The sequence below is a fragment of the Mustelus asterias genome, chromosome 30, assembly GCF_964213995.1.
Source record: "Mustelus asterias chromosome 30, sMusAst1.hap1.1, whole genome shotgun sequence".
Lineage (NCBI taxonomy): Eukaryota > Metazoa > Chordata > Chondrichthyes > Carcharhiniformes > Triakidae > Mustelus > Mustelus asterias.
The window spans coordinates 11,221,315-11,240,910 of record NC_135830.1 but is presented as its reverse complement, the minus strand read 5'-3'; the positions used below and the strand labels follow the sequence as shown (position 1 = coordinate 11,240,910).

At 42.3% G+C, this 19,596-nt stretch overlaps 4 non-coding genes across 4 annotated transcripts; all 4 read right to left on the bottom strand.

Moving 5' to 3' along the window:
• Positions 1-3,794: 3,794 nt before the first annotated feature.
• Positions 3,795-3,867, bottom strand: trnav-aac (transfer RNA valine (anticodon AAC)). Its single transcript has one exon. It is a non-coding gene; the product is annotated as a tRNA-Val (tRNA).
• Positions 3,868-9,855: 5,988 nt separating this feature from the next.
• trnav-aac (transfer RNA valine (anticodon AAC)) lies at positions 9,856-9,928 on the bottom strand. Its single transcript has one exon. It is a non-coding gene; the product is annotated as a tRNA-Val (tRNA).
• A 5,295-nt stretch (positions 9,929-15,223) lies between these two features.
• On the bottom strand, positions 15,224-15,296 carry trnav-aac (transfer RNA valine (anticodon AAC)). The gene has a single exon. It is a non-coding gene; the product is annotated as a tRNA-Val (tRNA).
• Positions 15,297-18,858: 3,562 nt separating this feature from the next.
• trnav-uac (transfer RNA valine (anticodon UAC)) lies at positions 18,859-18,931 on the bottom strand. The gene has a single exon. It is a non-coding gene; the product is annotated as a tRNA-Val (tRNA).
• Positions 18,932-19,596: the final 665 nt, after the last annotated feature.

The following is a 19,596-nucleotide window of genomic DNA, read 5'->3' as shown; positions in this document are numbered from 1 at the left end:
GAGCTAGTAAGTTTTTGAGATTGTCAATGAGTGCACTTCTCTTGAGTGTGTCAGTGGCTGTGTTAATCTGTTTGTTTATCTTCCTCAGTGATTGTCTGTGTGTCTATGTTTGAGTCGATCAGTTTGAGAATCGATCACTGTGTTTACTTGTCCCTGTGTCTATGCTTTTGTTGATTCTGTGCGGTATACGAGGCTTCGAGTGAACACGGAGTTGGAGTTATTCATGTATTTTCATAGTTAGCAACTCAGACTAATGTGTCAGAAATCTACAGAATAATTCTGGATTTATAACGAGGGACGTTAGAATTGATGACAGTGTCTGGGCATGTATCTATATGGTTATATATCCTTACACGTGTTGGTCTTTGCACGTGGCCGTGTGTGTATCTGCTCTCCCCGTGTCTGTGTGGGTTTCCTCGGGTGCTCCGGTTTCCTCCCACGGTCCAAAGATGTGCAGGTTAGTTTGATTGGCTATGCTAAATTGACCGTTGTATCAGGGGGATTAGAGGAGTAAATGTATGAGGTTACGGGAATAGGGCCTGGGAGGCTTGTGATCGGTACAGATCGGTGGGCCGAATGGCATTTTTCTGTTCTGTACAAATTCTATGATTCTATGATTCTATTATCTAGATATATATCAGCCTTTACGGGTGACCGTGTGTGCATCTGTTTCCAATATGCGGCATTGCTGTCCACGGGAGGGCGCTCTCTGATCACTTATGAAAAATCACGATTCCCTTCTCGAGGAAGCGACTGTTTGAAGATGTAAAAATGGGCGGAGAGACGGAGTCACTTGCGATCTCATTACAGTCCACTGACTGTTTCAACTTCTCCATTTCCAGGTCTTATGCAGACAGTGATCACTGCCTCTGTTTCTGGTGTTCAGACTGGAACTATGGGGGTGAAGCTCTGTCTGTCTCTGGTTATTGTCCTGATAATAAGTTTAACAACACCAGGTTAAAGTCCAACAGGTTTATTTGGTAGCAAAAGCCACACCTTTTCTCAGCCACAAAAGCTACCAAATAAACCTGTTGGACTTTAACCTGGTGTTGTTAAACTTCTTACTGTGTTTACCCCAGTCCAACGCCGGCATCTCCACATATTGTCCTGATCACAGGGCGGCCATTTTGAACCTTTGAATGAAATCCGCCAATCACCATATTCATTGCCCATTTCCATCTCTCGGCCATTATTCCGCTGTTGTTAGTCCTTCTAACACGCTGCGTGTCTGTTGTCTATTTTCAGAGATGAGTAACGGTGATCCCAGTGCCGGATTTAGGCATAAGCTAAATAAGCTACAGCTTAGGGCCTCACAATCCGCAGGGGCCTCACAAAATTTCAGAAGGTTTACAATGAAGGGAACATTTAAGAGCAGATACCAGAAAAGAAAAAGAAAGCACCAGCTTGAAGAGCAACTCAAAAAATTACCAAACGTTGACAGTTACTTTACTCCCGAAACAGATAAGGATCGACAAACCCAAGGTGATCACCAAAGTCCAAAACAACCACAGCCCAGTGCCTCTGCTACTGAGACAACAGAGTCTGGAATCTCAGCTGAGGAAAACACTGGAAGTGATGCAAATGTGAACGTTGCAGAGCCGACATCCACAGTTGAAACAACAAAATTCACGAAACCCAATGTTTACAGGAAAGTGCAGCAGATCCGCACTGAGTCTCGATTCCCTCATCTGTCTGACTGGCTTTTCCTGTTTCTCAGTGATGAAAAACGATTTAAAAATAGATCTTGTGTGAAATGTGCGCCACTTCCTCTCGTTCACTTACAGTATGACTTGTATCTGTCTTTTTGAGCACACACTACTGTCAGATATTTCAGATGCTGATTAACCATATTAGTCTGCACCTATAAACCCATTAAATTCTGCTGTAGACTGAACGAGATGCGAATAAGTGCTGGTGTCAAAATCGAGATTTCCTGTCAGTGCGTCAAAAAAAGCGTTTCTTATTTCACAGAAAGCATTTAAGGGTGATGCCAGCATGTCTTTCAGACTGTGGGAGGAGACCGGAGCACCCGGAGGAAACCAATGCAGGCACGGGGAGAAGACGCAGACTCCGCGCAGACAGTGATCCAAACTGGGAATCAAACCTGGGACCCTGGTGCCTTGAGGCAGCAGTCTTAACTGCTGTGCCGCCATATGTTTCTGCTTGGTTTCGAACCGGCGACTTTCCGCGTGTTAGGCGAATGTGATAACCACGACACCACAGAAACAACTTAATGATAACATGCCTTTCACATCGAGGCTCGGATAATGATGAGCAACGAACTGAAAACTCGCAATTTTCCCTTCCACGACATGAGGAAGATTAATGAGTGTTTCTGCCTGGTTTCGAACCGGGGACGTTTCGGGTGTTAGGCGACCGTGATAACCACTACACTACAGAAACAGCTTGAAGCGCACTGCAACAAATCTGCCTGTCTGCAATGTTCAACTACGCTGTGATGCTGCAGGTTCCGATGGTTAGGCTGAGAGCCCATGTCACTGAATTCAGGAAGATAACCGTTACTTTCAATCTGATTCTGCGACTTATCCCGAACATCAAAATTCAAAATCGTTCTTCTGGCAAATATCTAAGTGAGCAATGATTTCTGCCCATTCGTGAATGCATCATTTTCATCTTTCTTCGAATAATCTCAATCAATTGTACTCAGTAATAAAAGCAAATTACTGCGGATGAGAAAAGCGAAAATGCTGCAAAATCTCCCAATGTCTGGCAGCACCTGTAAGGAGTGAAAAGGGCGGACGTTTCGAGTCCAGATGGCACTTTATCAAAGCTTATTGTACAATTGTACTCAGTATTTGTTTCACTATTTAGTATAAATGCACTATTTAACACATATGTCTTCATTATGAATTGAATATCTCTGAAATTGAACATCACTGAATTGCAAACATAACTGACCAACAGAACGAATCGAATCACCGGGTAATACAGATCAGAAATTTGAGATTGACTATCGTCTGCTTTTAAACAAAGTCAACGACATTTAAATGGAGAAAAATCAAGAATGATCTATTCGTGACACTTGAGCCTTTTTAATTCTGGGCGTGAAACATTTGGGCGCATAGCTTCCGGACCTTTACCGGAAAGTCCAGTAGATCCGCACTGAGCCTCGATTCCCTCATCTGTCTGAGTGGCTTTTCCTGTTTCTCAGTGATGAAAAACGATTTAAAAATAGATCTTGTGTGAAATGTGCGTCATTTCCTCTAGTTCACTTGCAGTATGACTTGTATCTGTCTTTTTGAGCACACACTGCTGTCAGATATTTCAGATGGTGATTAACCATATTAGTCTGCACCTATAAACCCATTAAATTCTGCTGTAGACTGAACGAGATGCGAATAAGTGCTCGGTGTCAAAATCGAAATTTCCTGTCAGTGCGTCAAAAAAAGCGTTTCTTATTCCACAGAAAGCATTTGAGGGTGATGCCAGCATGTCTTTCAGACTGTGGGAGGAAACCGGAGCACCCGGAGGAAACGCATGCAGGCACGGGGAGAAGATGCAGACTCTGCGCAGACAGTGATCCAAACCGGGAACCGAACCTGGGACCCTGGCGCCGTGAGGCAGCAGTCTTAACTGCTGTGCCACTGTGCTACCCTATGTTTCTGCCTGGTTTCGAACCGGCGACTTTCCGCTTGTTAGGCGAATGTGATAACCACGACACCACAGAAACAGTTTAATGATAACATGCCTTTCACATCGAGGATCGGATAATGATGAGCAACGAACTGAAAACAAGCAATTTTCCCTTCCACGACATGAGGAAGCTTAACGAATGTTTCTGCCTGGTTTCGAACCAGGGACCTTTCGCGTGTTAGGCGAACGTGATAACCACTACACTACAGAAACAGCTTGAATAGCAGTGGAGCAAATCTGCCTGTCTGCAATGTTCAACTACGCTGTGTTGCTGCAGGTTCCGATGGTTAGACTGAGAGCCCATTGTCACTGAATTCAGGAAGATAACCGTCACTTTCAATCTGATTGTGCGACTTATCCCGAACATCAAAATTCAAAACCGTTCTTCTGGCAAATATCTAAGGGAGCAATGATTTCTGCCCATTCGTTAATGCATCATTTTCATTTTTCTTCGAATCATCTCAATCAATTGTACTCAGTAATAAAAGCAAATTACTGCGGATGACAAAAGAGAAAATGCTGCAAAATCTCCCAATGTCTGGCAGCACCTGTAAGGAGTGAAAAGGGCGGATGTTTCGAATCCAGATGGCACTTTATCAACGCTCATTGTACAATTGTACACAGTATTTCTTTCAATATTTAACATCCATGCCTTATTTAACACATATGTCTTCATTATGAATTGAATATCTCTGAAACTGAACATCACTGAATTGCAAACATAACTGCCCAACAGGACGAAGCGAATCACCGGGAAATACAGATCGCAAATTTGAGATTGACTCTGGTCAGCTTTTCAACAAAGTCAACTGCATTTAAATGGAGGAGAATCAAGAATGATCTGTTCGTGACAGTTGAGCCTTTTTTATTACGGGCGTGAAACATTCAGGCGCATAAATTCCGGCCGATTACAGGAAAGTCCAGTAGATCCGCACTGAGTCTCGATTCCCTCATCTGTCTGAGTGGCTTTTCCTATTTCTCAGTGATGAAAACGATTTTAAAAAGATTCTTCTGTGAAATGTGCGCCATTTCCTCGAGTTCACTTACAGTATGACTTGTATCTGTCTTTTTGAGCACACACTACTGTCAGATATTTCAGATGGCGATTAACCATATTAGTCTGCACCTATAAACCCATTAAATTCTGTTGTAGACTGAACGAGATGCGAATAAGTGTTCGGTGTCAAAATCGAACTTTCCTGTCAGTGCGTCAAAAAAAAGCGTTTCTTATTTCACAGAAAGCAATTGAGGGTGACGTCAGAGCAATGATAACATGCCGTTAACATCGAGGCTCGTATAATGATTAGGAACAAACAAAAATCAATCAATGTTCCCTTACGCGACATGAGGAAGCTCAATGAGTGTTTCTGCCTGGTTTCAAACGAGGGACCTTTCGCGTGTTAGGCGAATGTGATAACCACTACACTCCAGAAACAGCTGTAATTGCACTGGAGCAAATCTGCCTGTCTGCAATGTTCAACTACGCTGTGATGCTGCAGGTTAGGATGGTGAGACTGAGAGCCCATGTCACTGAATTCAGGAAGATAACCGTTACGTTCAATCTGATTGTACGACTAGGATTCAAATTAAAAAACAGGTCCTCAAGGGTCATAATCTCCGGATTACTGCCCGAGCCACGTGCAAATTGGCATAGGGAGGCAAGAATAAGGGAAGTTAACACGTGGCTGAAAGAGTGGTGTGGGAAAGAAGGGTTCTTTTTCATGGGACACTGGCATCAGTTTTGGGGCAGGGGGGACCTATACCGTTGGGATGGTCTCCACCTGGACCGAGCTGGGATCAGTGTTCTGGCGAAGAGAGTAAATGGGGTGGTCAATAGGACTTTAAACTAGAGATTGGGGGGGAAGGGAAAGTCAGGGAACCAAGAGGTGAAGGAATCAGTGGGAAGCGTAGCTGCTTAGGATTACAAAAAATCACGAAAAGACAGCACTCAGGAGAGGTTATGATAGTCCCCATCTCACAAAATATGACACAGTGTCTGGAAAGGCTCAGTAGACCAAGGTCCACCACACTACGAAAACAAAAAGGGACGGTCAATAGGGAATTAAAGGTGCTATATTTAAATGCCCGCAGTGTCCGGAACAAGATAGATGAGCTTGTGGCCCAGATTGTGACTGGCAGGTATGATGTGGTAGGCATCACAGAGACGTGGTTGCAGGGGGTTCAGGACTGGCAGTTAAACATCCAGGGATTCACAACCTATCGAAAAGACAGAGGGGTGGGTAGAGGGGGCGGGGTTGCCTTGTTAATTAGAGATGAAATTAAATCAATAGCACTAAACGACATAGGGTCAGACGATGTGGAGTCTGTGTGGGTAGAGTTGAGGAACCACAAAGGCAAAAAAACCATAATGGGAGTTATGTACAGGCCTCCTGACAGTGGTCAGGACCAGGGGCACAAAATGCACCACGAAATAGAAAGGGCATGTCAGAAAGGCAAGGTCACAGTGATCATGGGGGATTTCAATATGCAGGTGGACTGGGTAAATAATGTTGCCAGTGGACCCAAAGAAAGGGAATTCATTGAATGTTTACAGGATGGCTTTTTGGAACAGCTTGTGATGGAGCCCACGAGGGAACAGGCTATTCTGGACTTAGTGTTATGTAATGAGCCAGACGTGATAAAAGATCTTAAAGTAAGGGAACACTTAGGAAGCAGTGATCATAATATGGTAGAATTCAGTCTGCAATTTGAAAGAAGGAAGGCAGAATCAGATGTGAAGGTTCTACAGTTAAATAAAGGTAATTACAGGCGCATGAGGGAGGAACTGACAAAAGTCGACTGGAAGCAGAGCCTAATGGGAAAGACAGTAGAACAGCAATGGCAGGAGTTTCTGGGAGTAATTGAGGACACAGTGCAGAGGTTCATCCCAAACAAAAGAAAGGTTATCAGAGGGGGGATTAGGCAGCCATGGCTGACAAAGGAAGTCAGGGAATGCATCAAGGCAAAAGAGAGAGCCTATAATGTGGCAAAGAGTAGTGGGAAGTCAGAAGATTGGGAAGGCTATAAAAACAAACAGAGGATAACAAAGAGAGAAATAAGGAAGGAGAGGATCAAATATGAAGGTAGGCTAGCCAGTAACATTAGGAATGATAGTAAAAGTTTCTTTAAATACATTAAAAACAAACGGGAGGCAAAAGTAGACATTGGGCCGCTCCAAAATGACGCTGGTAATCTAGTGATGGGAGACAAGGAAATAGCTGAGGAACTTAATAAGTACTTTGCGTCAGTCTTCACAGTAGAAGACATGAGTAATATCCCAACAATTCAGGAAAGTCAGGGGGCAGAGTTGAATATGGTTGCCATCACAAAGGAGAAAGTGCTAGAGAAACTAAAAGGTCTGAAAATTGATAAATCTCCGGGCCCAGATGGGCTACATCCTAGAGTTCTAAAGGAGATAGCTGAAGAAATAGTGGAGGCGTTAGTTATGATCTTTCAAAAGTCACTGGAGTCAGGGAAAGTCCCAGAGGATTGGAAAATCGCTGTTGTAACCCCACTGTTCAAGAAGGGAACAAGAAAAAAGATGGAAAATTATAGGCCAATTAGCCTAACCTCAGTTGTTGGCAAAATTCTAGAATCCATCGTTAAGGATGAGATTTCTAAATTCTTGGAAGTGCAGGGTCGGATTAAGACAAGTCAGCATGGATTTAGTAAGGGGAGGTCGTGCCTGACAAACCTGTTAGAGTTCTTTGAAGAGATAACAAATAGGTTAGACCAAGGAGAGCCAATGGATGTTATCTATCTTGACTTCCAAAAGGCCTTTGACAAGGTGCCTCACGGGAGACTGCTGAGTAAAATAAGGGCCCATGGTATTCGAGGCAAGGTACTAACATGGATTGACGATTGGCTGTCAGACAGAAGGCAGAGAGTTGGGATAAAAGGTTCTTTCTCAGAATGGCAACCGGTGACAAGTGGTGTCCCGCAGGGTTCAGTGTTGGGGCCACAGCTGTTCTCTTTATATATTAACGATCTAGATGACGGGACTGGGAGCATTCTGGCCAAGTTTGCCGATGATACAAAGATAGGTGGAGGGGCAGGTAGTATTGAGGAGGTGGGGAGGCTGCAGAAAGATTTAGACAGTTTAGGAGAGTGGTCCAAGAAGTGGCTGATGAAATTCAACGTGGGCAAGTGCGAGGTCGTACACTTTGGAAAAAAGAATAGAGGCATGGACTATTTTCTAAACGGTGACAAAATTCATAATGCTAAAGTGCAAAGGGACTTGGGAGTCCTAGTCCAGGATTCTCTAAAGGTAAACTTGCAGGTTGAGTCCGTAATTAAGAAAGCAAATGTAATGTTGTCATTTATCTCAAGAGGCTTGGAATACAAAAGCAGGGATGTACTTCTGAGGCTTTATAAAGCACTGGTTAGGCCCCATTTGGAGTACTGTGAGCAATTTTGGGCCCCACACCTCAGGAAGGACATACTGGCACTGGAGCGGGTCCAGCGGAGATTCACACGGATGATCCCAGGAATGGTAGGCCTGACATACGATGAACGTCTGAGGATCGTGGGATTATATTCATTGGAGTTTAGGAGGTTGAGGGGAGATCTGATAGAAACTTACAAGATAATGAACGGCTTAGATAGGATGGACGTAGGGAAGTTGTTTCCATTAACAGGGGAGACTAGGACGCGGGGGCACAGCCTTAGAATAAAAGGGAGTCACTTTAGAACAGAGATGAGGAGAAATTTCTTCAGCCAGAGAGTGGTGGGTCTGTGGAATTCATTGCCACAGAGGGCTGTGGAGGCCGAGACGTTGAGCGTCTTCAAGACAGAAATTGATAAATTCTTGATTTCTCGAGGAATGAAGGGCTATGGGGAGAGAGCGGGTAAATGGAGTTGAAATCAACCATGATTGAATGGTGGAGTGGACTCGATGGGCCGAATGGCCTTACTTCCGCTCCTATGTCTTATGGTCTTATGGTCTTATGGACTTATCCCGAACATCAAAATTCAAAACCGTCCTTCTGGCAAATATCTAAGGGAGCAATGATTTCTGCTCATTCGTTAATGCATCATCTTCATCTTTCTTCGAATCATCTCAATCAATTGTACTCAGTAATAAAAGCAAATTACTGCGGATGACAAAAGAGAAAATGCTGCAAAATCTCCCAATGTCTGGCAGCACCTGTAAGGAGTGAAAAGGGCGGACGTTTCGAGTCCAGATGACACTTTATCAAAGCTTATTGTACAATTGTACACAGTATTTGTTTCAATATTTAATATCAATGCGTTATTTAACATATATGTCTTCATTATGAATTGAATATCTCTGAAATTGAACATCACTGAATTGCAAACAAAACTGGCCAACAGAACGAATCGAATCACCGGGAAATACAGATCGCAAATTTGAGATTGACTATCGTCAGCTTTTAAACAAAGTCAACTGCATTTAAATGGAGAAAAGTCAAGAGTTATCTGTTCGTGACACTTGAGCCTTTTAATTATGGGCCTGAAACATTTAGGCGCATAACTTCCGGACCTTTACCGGAAAGTCCAGTCGATCCGCACTGAGCCTCGATTCCCTCATCTGTCTGAGTGGCTTTTCCTGTTTCTCAGTGATGAAAAACGATTTAAAAATAGATCTTGTGTGAAATGTGCGTCATTTCCTCTAGTTCACTTGCAGTATGACTTGTATCTGTCTTTTTGAGCACACACTACTGTCAGATATTTCAGATGCTGATTAACCATATTAGTCTGCACCTATAAACCCATTAAATTCTGCTGTAGACTGAACGAGATGCGAATAAGTGCTGGTGTCAAAATCGAAATTTCCTGTCAGTGCGTCAAAAAAAACGTTTCTTATTTCACAGAAAGCATTTGAGGGTGATGCCAGCATGTCTTTCAGACTGTGGGAGGAGACCGGCGCACCCGGAGGAAACCCATGCAGACACGGGGAGAAGATGCAGACTCCGCGCAGACAGTGATCCAAACTGGGAATCGAACCTGGGACCCTGGCGCCTTGAGGCAGCAGTCTTAACTGCTGTGCCACTGTGCTACCCTATGTTTCTGCCTGGTTTCGAACCGGTGACTTTCCACATGTTAGGCGAATGTGATAACCACGACACCACAGAAACAGCTTAATGATAACATGCCTTTCACATCGAGGCTCGGATAATGATGAGCAACGAACTGAAAACAAGCAATTTTCCCTTCCACGACATGAGGAAGCTTAATGAATGTTTCTGCCTGGTTTCGAACCAGGGACCTTTCGCGTGTTAGGCGAACGTGATAACCACTACACTACAGAAACAGCTTGAATAGCAGTGGAGCAAATCTGCCTGTCTGCAATGTTCAACTACGCTGTGTTGCTGCAGGTTCCGATGGTGAGACTGAGAGCCCATTGTCACTGAATTCAGGAAGATAACCGTCACTTTCAATCTGATTGTGCGACTTATCCCGAACATCAAAATTCAAAACCGTTCTTCTGGCAAATATCTAAGGGAGCAATGATTTCTGCCCATTCGTTAATGCATCATTTTCATTTTTCTTCGAATCATCTCAATCAATTGTACTCAGTAATAAAAGCAAATTACTGCGGATGACAAAAGAGAAAATGCTGCAAAATCTCCCAATGTCTGACAGCACCTGTAAGGAGTGAAAAGGGCGGATGTTTCGAATCCAGATGGCACTTTATCAAAGCTCATTGTCCAATTGTACACAGTATTTCTTTCAATATTTAATATTCATGCCTTATTTAACACATATGTCTTCATTATGAATTGAATATCTCTGAAACTGAACATCACTGAATTGCAAACATAACTGACCAACAGAACGAAGCGAATCACCGGGTAATACAGATCACAAATTTGAGATTGACTCTGGTCAGCTTTTCAACAAAGTCAACTGCATTTAAATGGAAGAGAATCAAGAATGATCTGTTCGTGACAGTTGAGCCTTTTTTATTACGGGCGTGAAACATTCAGGCGCATAAATTCCGGCCGATTACAGGAAAGTCCAGTAGATCCGCACTGAGTCTCGATTCCCTCATCTGTCTGAGTGGCTTTTCCTATTTCTCAGTGATGAAAACGATTTTAAAAAGATTCTTCTGTGAAATGTGCGCCATTTCCTCGAGTTCACTTACAGTATGACTTGTATCTGTCTTTTTGAGCACACACTACTGTCAGATATTTCAGATGGCGATTAACCATATTAGTCTGCACCTATAAACCCATTAAATTCTGTTGTAGACTGAACGAGATGCGAATAAGTGTTCGGTGTCAAAATCGAACTTTCCTGTCAGTGCGTCAAAAAAAAGCGTTTCTTATTTCACAGAAAGCAATTGAGGGTGACGTCAGAGCAATGATAACATGCCGTTAACATCGAGGCTCGTATAATGATTAGGAACAAACAAAAATCAATCAATTTTCCCTTACGCGACATGAGGAAGCTCAATGAGCGTTTCTGCCTGGTTTCAAACGAGGGACCTTTCGCGTGTTAGGCGAATGTGATAACCACTACAATACAGAAACAGCTGTAATACCACTGGAGCAAATCTGCCTGTCTGCAATGTTCAACTACGCTGTGATGCTGCAGGTTCCGATGGTGAGACTGAGAGCCCATGTCACTGAATTCAGGAAGATAACCGTTACGTTCAATCTGATTGTACGACTTATCCCGAACATCAAAATTCAAAACCGTCCTTCTGGCAAATATCTAAGGGAGCAATGATTTCTGCTCATTCGTTAATGCATCATCTTCATCTTTCTTCGAATCATCTCAATCAATTGTACTCAGTAATAAAAGCAAATTACTGCGGATGACAAAAGAGAAAATGCTGCAAAATCTCCCAATGTCTGGTGCACCTGTAAGGAGTGAAAAGGGCGGACGTTTCGAGTCCAGATGACACTTTATCAAAGCTTATTGTACAATTGTACACAGTATTTGTTTCAATATTTAATATCAATGCGATATTTAACATATATGTCTTCATTATGAATTGAATATCTCTGAAATTGAACATCACTGAATTGCAAACAAAACTGGCCAACAGAACGAATCGAATCACCGGGAAATACAGATCGCAAATTTGAGATTGACAATCGTCAGCTTTTAAACAAAGTCAACTGCATTTAAATGGAGAAAAATCAAGAATTATCTGTTCGTGACACTTGAGCCTTTTTAATTATGGGCCTGAAACATTTAGGCGCATAACTTCCGGACCTTTACCGGAAAGTCCAGTAGATCCGCACTGAGCCTCGATTCCCTCATCTGTCTGAGTGGCTTTTCCTGTTTCTCAGTGATGAAAAACGATTTAAAAATAGATCTTGTGTGAAATGTGCGTCATTTCCTCTAGTTCACTTGCAGTATGACTTGTATCTGTCTTTTTGAGCACACACTACTGTCAGATATTTCAGATGCTGATTAACCATATTAGTCTGCACCTATAAACCCATTAAATTCTGCTGTAGACTGAACGAGATGCGAATAAGTGCTGGTGTCAAAATCGAAATTTCCTGTCAGTGCGTCAAAAAAAACGTTTCTTATTTCACAGAAAGCATTTGAGGGTGATGCCAGCATGTCTTTCAGACTGTGGGAGGAGACCGGCGCACCCGGAGGAAACCCATGCAGACACGGGGAGAAGATGCAGACTCCGCGCAGACGGTGATCCAAACTGGGAATCGAACCTGGGACCCTGGCGCCTTGAGGCAGCAGTCTTAACTGCTGTGCCACTGTGCTACCCTATGTTTCTGCCTGGTTTCGAACCGGTGACTTTCCACATGTTAGGCGAATGTGATAACCACGACACCACAGAAACAGCTTAATGATAACATGCCTTTCACATCGAGGCTCGGATAATGATGAGCAACGAACTGAAAACAAGCAATTTTCCCTTCCACGACATGAGGAAGCTTAATGAATTTTTCTGCCTGGTTTCGAACCAGGGACCTTTCGCGTGTTAGGCGACCGTGATAACCACTACACTAGAGAAACAGCTTGAATAGCAGTGGAGCAAATCTGCCTGTCTGCAATGTTCAGCTACGCTGTGTTGCTGCAGGTTCCGATGGTTAGACAGAGAGCCCATTGTCACTGAATTCAGGAAGATAACCGTCACTTTCAATCTGATTGTGCGACTTATCCCGAACATCAAAATTCAAAACCGTTCTTCGGCAAATATCTAAGGGAGCAATGATTTCTGCCCATTCGTTAATGCATCCTTTTCATTTTTCTTCGAATCATCTCAATCAATTGTACTCAGTAATAAAAGCAAATTACTGCGGATGACAAAAGAGAAAATGCTGCAAAATCTCCCAATGTCTGGCAGCACCTGTAAGGAGTGAAAAGGGCGGATGTTTCGAATCCAGATGGCACTTTATCAAAGCTCATTGTACAATTGTACACAGTATTTCTTTCAATATTTAACATCCATGCCTTATTTAACACATATGTCTTCATTATGAATTGAATATCTCTGAAACTGAACATCACTGAATTGCAAACATAACTGACCAACAGGACGAAGCGAATCACCGGGAAATACAGATCGCAAATTTGAGATTGACTCTGGTCAGCTTTTCAACAAAGTCAACTGCATTTAAATGGAGGAGAATCAAGAATGATCTGTTCATGACAGTTGAGCCTTTTTTATTACGGACGTGAAACATTCAGGCGCATAAATTCCGGCCGATTACAGGAAAGTCCAGTAGATCCGCACTGAGTCTCGATTCCCTCATCTGTCTGAGTGGCTTTTCCTATTTCTCAGTGATGAAAACGATTTTAAAAAGATTCTTCTGTGAAATGTGCGCCATTTCCTCGAGTTCACTTACAGTATGACTTGTATCTGTCTTTTTGAGCACACACTACTGTCAGATATTTCAGATGGCGATTAACCATATTAGTCTGCACCTATAAACCCATTAAATTCTGTTGTAGACTGAACGAGATGCGAATAAGTGTTCGGTGTCAAAATCGAATTTTCCTGTCAGTGCGTCAAAAAAAAGCGTTTCTTATTTCACAGAAAGCATTTGAGGGTGACGTCAGAGCAATGATAACATGCCGTTAACATTGAGGCTCGTATAATGATTAGGAACAAACAAAAATCAATCAATTTTCCCTTACGCGACATGAGGAAGCTCAATGAGCGTTTCGGCCTGGTCTCGAACCAGGGACCTTTCGCGTGTTAGGCGAATGTGATAACTACTACAATACAGAAACAGCTACCATTGCACTGGAGCAAATCTGCCTGTCTGCAATGTTCAACTACGCTGTGATGCTGCAGGTTCCGATGGTGAGACTGAGAGCCCATGTCACTGAATTCAGGAAGATAACCGTCACTTTCAATCTGATTGTACGACTTATCCCGAACATTAAAATTCAAAATCCTTCTTCTGGCAAATATCTAAGGGAGCAATGATTTCTGCTCATTCGTTAATGCATCATCTTCATCTTTCTTCGAATCATCTCAATCAATTGTACTCAGTAATAAAAGCAAATTACTGCAGATGAGAAAAGAGAAAATGCTGCAAAATCTCCCAATGTCTGGCAGCACCTGTAAGGAGTGAAAAGGGCGGACGTTTCGAGTCCAGATGACACTTTATCAAAGCTTATTGTACAATTGTACACAGTATTTGTTTCAATATTTAATATCAATGCGTTATTTAACATATATGTCTTCATTATGAATTGAATATCTCTGAAATTGAACATCACTGAATTGCAAACAAAACTGGCCAACAGAACGAATCGAATCACCGGGAAATACAGATCGCAAATTTGAGATTGACTATCGTCAGCTTTTAAACAAAGTCAACTGCATTTAAATGGAGAAAAATCAAGAATTATCTGTTCGTGACACTTGAGCCTTTTTAATTATGGGCCTGAAACATTTAGGCGCATAACTTCCGGACCTTTACCGGAAAGTCCAGTAGATCCGCACTGAGCCTCGATTCCCTCATCTGTCTGAGTGGCTTTTCCTGTTTCTCAGTGATGAAAAACGATTTAAAAATAGATCTTGTGTGAAATGTGCGTCATTTCCTCTAGTTCACTTGCAGTATGACTTGTATCTGTCTTTTTGAGCACACACTACTGTCAGATATTTCAGATGCTGATTAACCATATTAGTCTGCACCTATAAACCCATTAAATTCTGCTGTAGACTGAACGAGATGCGAATAAGTGCTGGTGTCAAAATCGAAATTTCCTGTCAGTGCGTCAAAAAAAGCGTTTCTTATTCCACAGAAAGCATTTGAGGGTGATGCCAGCATGTCTTTCAGACTGTGGGAGGAAACCGGAGCACGCGGAGGAAACGCATGCAGGCACGGGGAGAAGATGCAGACTCTGCGCAGACTGTGATCCAAACCGGGAACCGAACCTGGGACCCTGGCTCCTTGAGGCAGCAGTCTTAACTGCTGTGCCACTGTGCTACCCTATGTTTCTGCCTGGTTTCGAACCGGCGACTTTCCACGTGTTCGGCGAATGTGATAACCACGACACCACAGAAACAGTTTAATGATAACATGCCTTTCACATCGAGGATCGGATAATGATGAGCAACGAACTGAAAACAAGCAATTTTCCCTTCCACGACATGAGGAAGCTTAACGAATGTTTCTGCCTGGTTTCGAACCAGGGACCTTTCGCGTGTTAGGCGAACGTGATAACCACTACACTACAGAAACAGCTTGAATAGTAGTGGAGCAAATCTGCCTGTCTGCAATGTTCAACTACGCTGTGTTGCTGCAGGTTCCGATGGTGAGACTGAGAGCCCATTGTCACTGAATTCAGGAAGATAACCGTCACTTTCAATCTGATTGTGCGACTTATCCCGAACATCAAAATTCAAAACCGTTCTTCTGGCAAATATCTAAGGGAGCAATGATTTCTGCCCATTCGTTAATGCATCATTTTCATTTTTCTTCGAATCATCTCAATCAATTGTACTCAGTAATAAAAGCAAATTACTGCGGATGACAAAAGAGAAAATGCTGCAAAATCTCCCAATGTCTGGCAGCACCTGTAAGGAGTGAAAAGGGCGGATGTTTCGAATCCAGATGGCACTTTATCAAAGCTCATTGTACAATTGTACACAGTATTTCTTTCAATATTTAATATCCATGCCTTATTTAACACATATGTCTTCATTATGAATTGAATATCTCTGAAACTGAACATCACTGAATTGCAAACATAACTGCCCAACAGGACGAAGCGAATCACCGGGTAATACAGATCGCAAATTTGAGATTGACTCTGGTCAGCTTTTCAACAAAGTCAACTGCATTTAAATGGAGGAGAATCAAGAATGATCTGTTCGTGACAGTTGAGCCTTTTTTATTACGGGCGTGAAACATTCAGGCGCATAAATTCCGGCCGATTACAGGAAAGTCCAGTAGATCCGCACTGAGTCTCGATTCCCTCATCTGTCTGAGTGGCTTTTCCTATTTCTCAGTGATGAAAACGATTTTAAAAAGATTCTTCTGTGAAATGTGCGCCATTTCCTCGAGTTCACTTACAGTATGACTTGTATCTGTCTTTTTGAGCACACACTACTGTCAGATATTTCAGATGGCGATTAACCATATTAGTCTGCACCTATAAACCCATTAAATTCTGTTGTAGACTGAATGAGATGCGAATAAGTGTTCGGTATCAAAATCGAACTTTCCTGTCAGTGCGTCAAAAAAAAGCGTTTCTTATTTCACAGAAAGCAATTGAGGGTGACGTCAGAGCAATGATAACATGCCGTTAACATCGAGGCTCGTATAATGATTAGGAACAAACAAAAATCAATCAATTTTCCCTTACGCGACATGAGGAAGCTCAATGAGTGTTTCTGCCTGGTTTCAAACGAGGGACCTTTCGCGTGTTAGGCGAATGTGATAACCACTACAATACAGAAACAGCTGTAATACCACTGGAGCAAATCTGCCTGTCTGCAATGTTCAACTACGCTGTGATGCTGCAGGTTCGGATGGTGAGACTGAGAGCCCATGTCACTGAATTCAGGAAGATAACCGTTACGTTCAATCTGATTGTACGACTTATCCCGAACATCAAAATTCAAAATCGTTCTTCTGGCAAATATCTAAGGGAGCAATGATTTCTGCCCATTCGTTAATGCATCATTTTCATTTTTCTTCGAATCATCTCAATCAATTGTACTCAGTAATAAAAGCAAATTACTGCGGATGAGAAAAGAGAAAATGCTGCAAAATCTCACAATGTCTGGTGCACCTGTAAGGAGTGAAAAGGGCGGACGTTTCGAGTCCAGATGAAACTTTATCAAAGCTCATTGTACAATTGTTATCAGTATTTGTTTCAATATTTAATATCAATGCATTATTTAACACATATGTCCTCATTATGAAATGAATATCTCTGAAATTGTACATCACTGAATTCCAAACATAACTGACCAACAGAACGAAGCGTATCACCGGGCAATACAGATCACAAATTTGAGATTGACTATCGTCAGCTTTTAAACAAAGTCAACTGCATTTAAATGGAGGAGAATCAAGAATTATCTGTTCGTGACAGTTGAGCCTTTTTTGTTACGGGCGTGGAACATTCATGCGCATAACTTATGGACGTTTACCGGAAAGTCCAGTAGATCCGCGCTGAGTCTCGATTCCCTCATCTGTCTGAGTGGCTTTTCCTGTTTCTCAGTGATGAAAACGATTTTTAAAAGATTCTTCTGTGAAATGTGCGCCATTTCCTCTAGTTCACTTACAGTATGACTTGTATCTGTCTTTTTGAGCACACACTACTGTCAGAAATTTCAGATGGTGACGAACCATATTAGTCTGCACCTATAAACCCATTAAATTCTGTTGTAGATTGAACGAGATGCGAATATGTGCTCAGTGTCAAAATCGTAATTTCCAGTCAGTGCGTCAAAAATCCGTTTCTTATTTCACAGAAAGCATTTGAGGGTGATGTCAGAGCAATGATAACATGACTTTAACATCGAGGCTCGGATAATGATGAGCAACAAACTGAAAACAAGCAATTTTCCCTGACACGACATAAGGAAGCTTAATGAATGCTTCTGCCTAGTTTCCAACCGGGGACCTAACAGGCGAACGGGATAGCCACTACACTACAGAAACAGCTCGTCACGCAGTTGAGAAAATCTGCCTATCCGCAAAGTTCAACTACGCTGTGATGCTGCAGGTTCCGATGGTGAGACTGAGAGCCCATGTCACTGAATTCAGGAAGATAACCGTGACTTTCAATCTGATTCTGCGACTTATCCCAAACATCAAAATTTCAAATCGTTCGTCTGGCAAATATCTAAGGGAGCAATTATTTCTGCCCATTCGTTAATGCATCATCTTCATCTTTCTTCGAATAATCGCAATCAATTGTACTCAGTAATAAAAGCAAATTACTGCGGATGAGAAAAGAGAAAATGCTGCAAAATCTCACAATGTCTGGCAGCACCTGTAAGGAGTGAAAAGGGCGGACGTTTCGAGTCCAGATGAACCTTTATCAAAGCTCATTGTACAATTGTACTCAGCATTTGTTTCACTATTTAGTCTCAATGCGTTATTTAACACATATGACTTCATTATGAATTGAATATCTCTGAAATTGAACATCACTGAATTGCAAACATAACTGACCAACAGAACGAAGCGAATCACCGGGTAATACAGATCGCACATTTGAGCTTGATTATGGTCAGCTTTTAAACAAAGTCAACTCCATTTAAATGGAGGAGAATCAGGAATTATCTGTTCGTGACCCTTGAGCCTTTTTTATTATGAGCTTGAAACATTCAGGCTCATAAATTCCGGCCCTTTACAGGAAAGTCCAGTAGATCCACACCGAGTCTCGATTCCCTCATCTGTCTGAGTGGCTTTTCCTGTTTCTCAGTGATGAAAAATGATTTTAAAAAAGATTCTTCTTCTAGTTCACTTACAGTGTCACTTGTATCTGTCTTTTTGAGCACACACTACTATCAGATATTTCAGATGGTGATTAACCATATTAGTCTGCACCTATAAACCCATTAAATTCTGTTGTCGACTGAACGAGATGCGAATAAGTGCTGTGTCAAAATCGAACTTTCCTGTCAGTGCGTCAAAAAAAAAGCGTTACTTATTTCACAGAAAGCATTTGAGGGTGATGCCAGAGTACTGATGACATGCCTTTAACATCGAGGCTCTGATCATGATGAGCAACAAAATGCAATCAAACAATTTTCTCTTACATGACTTGAGGAAGCTTAAAGAATGCTTCTGCCTGGTTTCGAACCAGGGACCTTCCGCGTGTAAGGCGAACGTGATAACCACTACACTACAGAAACAGCTTGAGGCACAACGCAGCAAATCTGCCTCTCTGCAATGTTCAACTACGCTGTGATGCTGCATGTTCCAATGGTGAGACTGAGAGCCCATTGTCACTGAATTCAGGAAGATAACCGTTACTTTCAATCTGATTCTGCGACTTATCCTGAACATCAAAATTCAAAATCGTTCTTCTGGCAAATATCTAAGGGAGCAATGATTTCTGCCCATTCGTTAATGCATCATTTTCATCTTTCTTCGAATAATCTCAGTCAATTGTACTCAGTAATGAAATCAAATTACTGCGGATGAGAAAACAGACAATGCTGCAAAATCTCACAATGTCTGACAGCGCCTGTAAGGTGTGAAAAGAGCGGACGTTTCGAGTCCAGATGAAACTTTTTCAAAGGTCATTGTACAATTGTTTCACTATTTACTTTCAGTGCATTATTTAACAATTATGTCTTCATAAAGTTGGGATCTGATGTTGCAGTTGCATAGAACGTTGATTCGGCCGCATTTGGAATACTGCGTCCACTTCTTGTCGCCACACGACCAGTAGGGCGTGGACGCTATAGAGAGAGTGCAGAGGAGGTTTACCAGGATGTTGCCTGGTATGGAAGGGCTTAGTTGTGAGGAGAGATTGGGTAAACTGGGGTTGTTCTCACTGGAAAGACGGAGGATG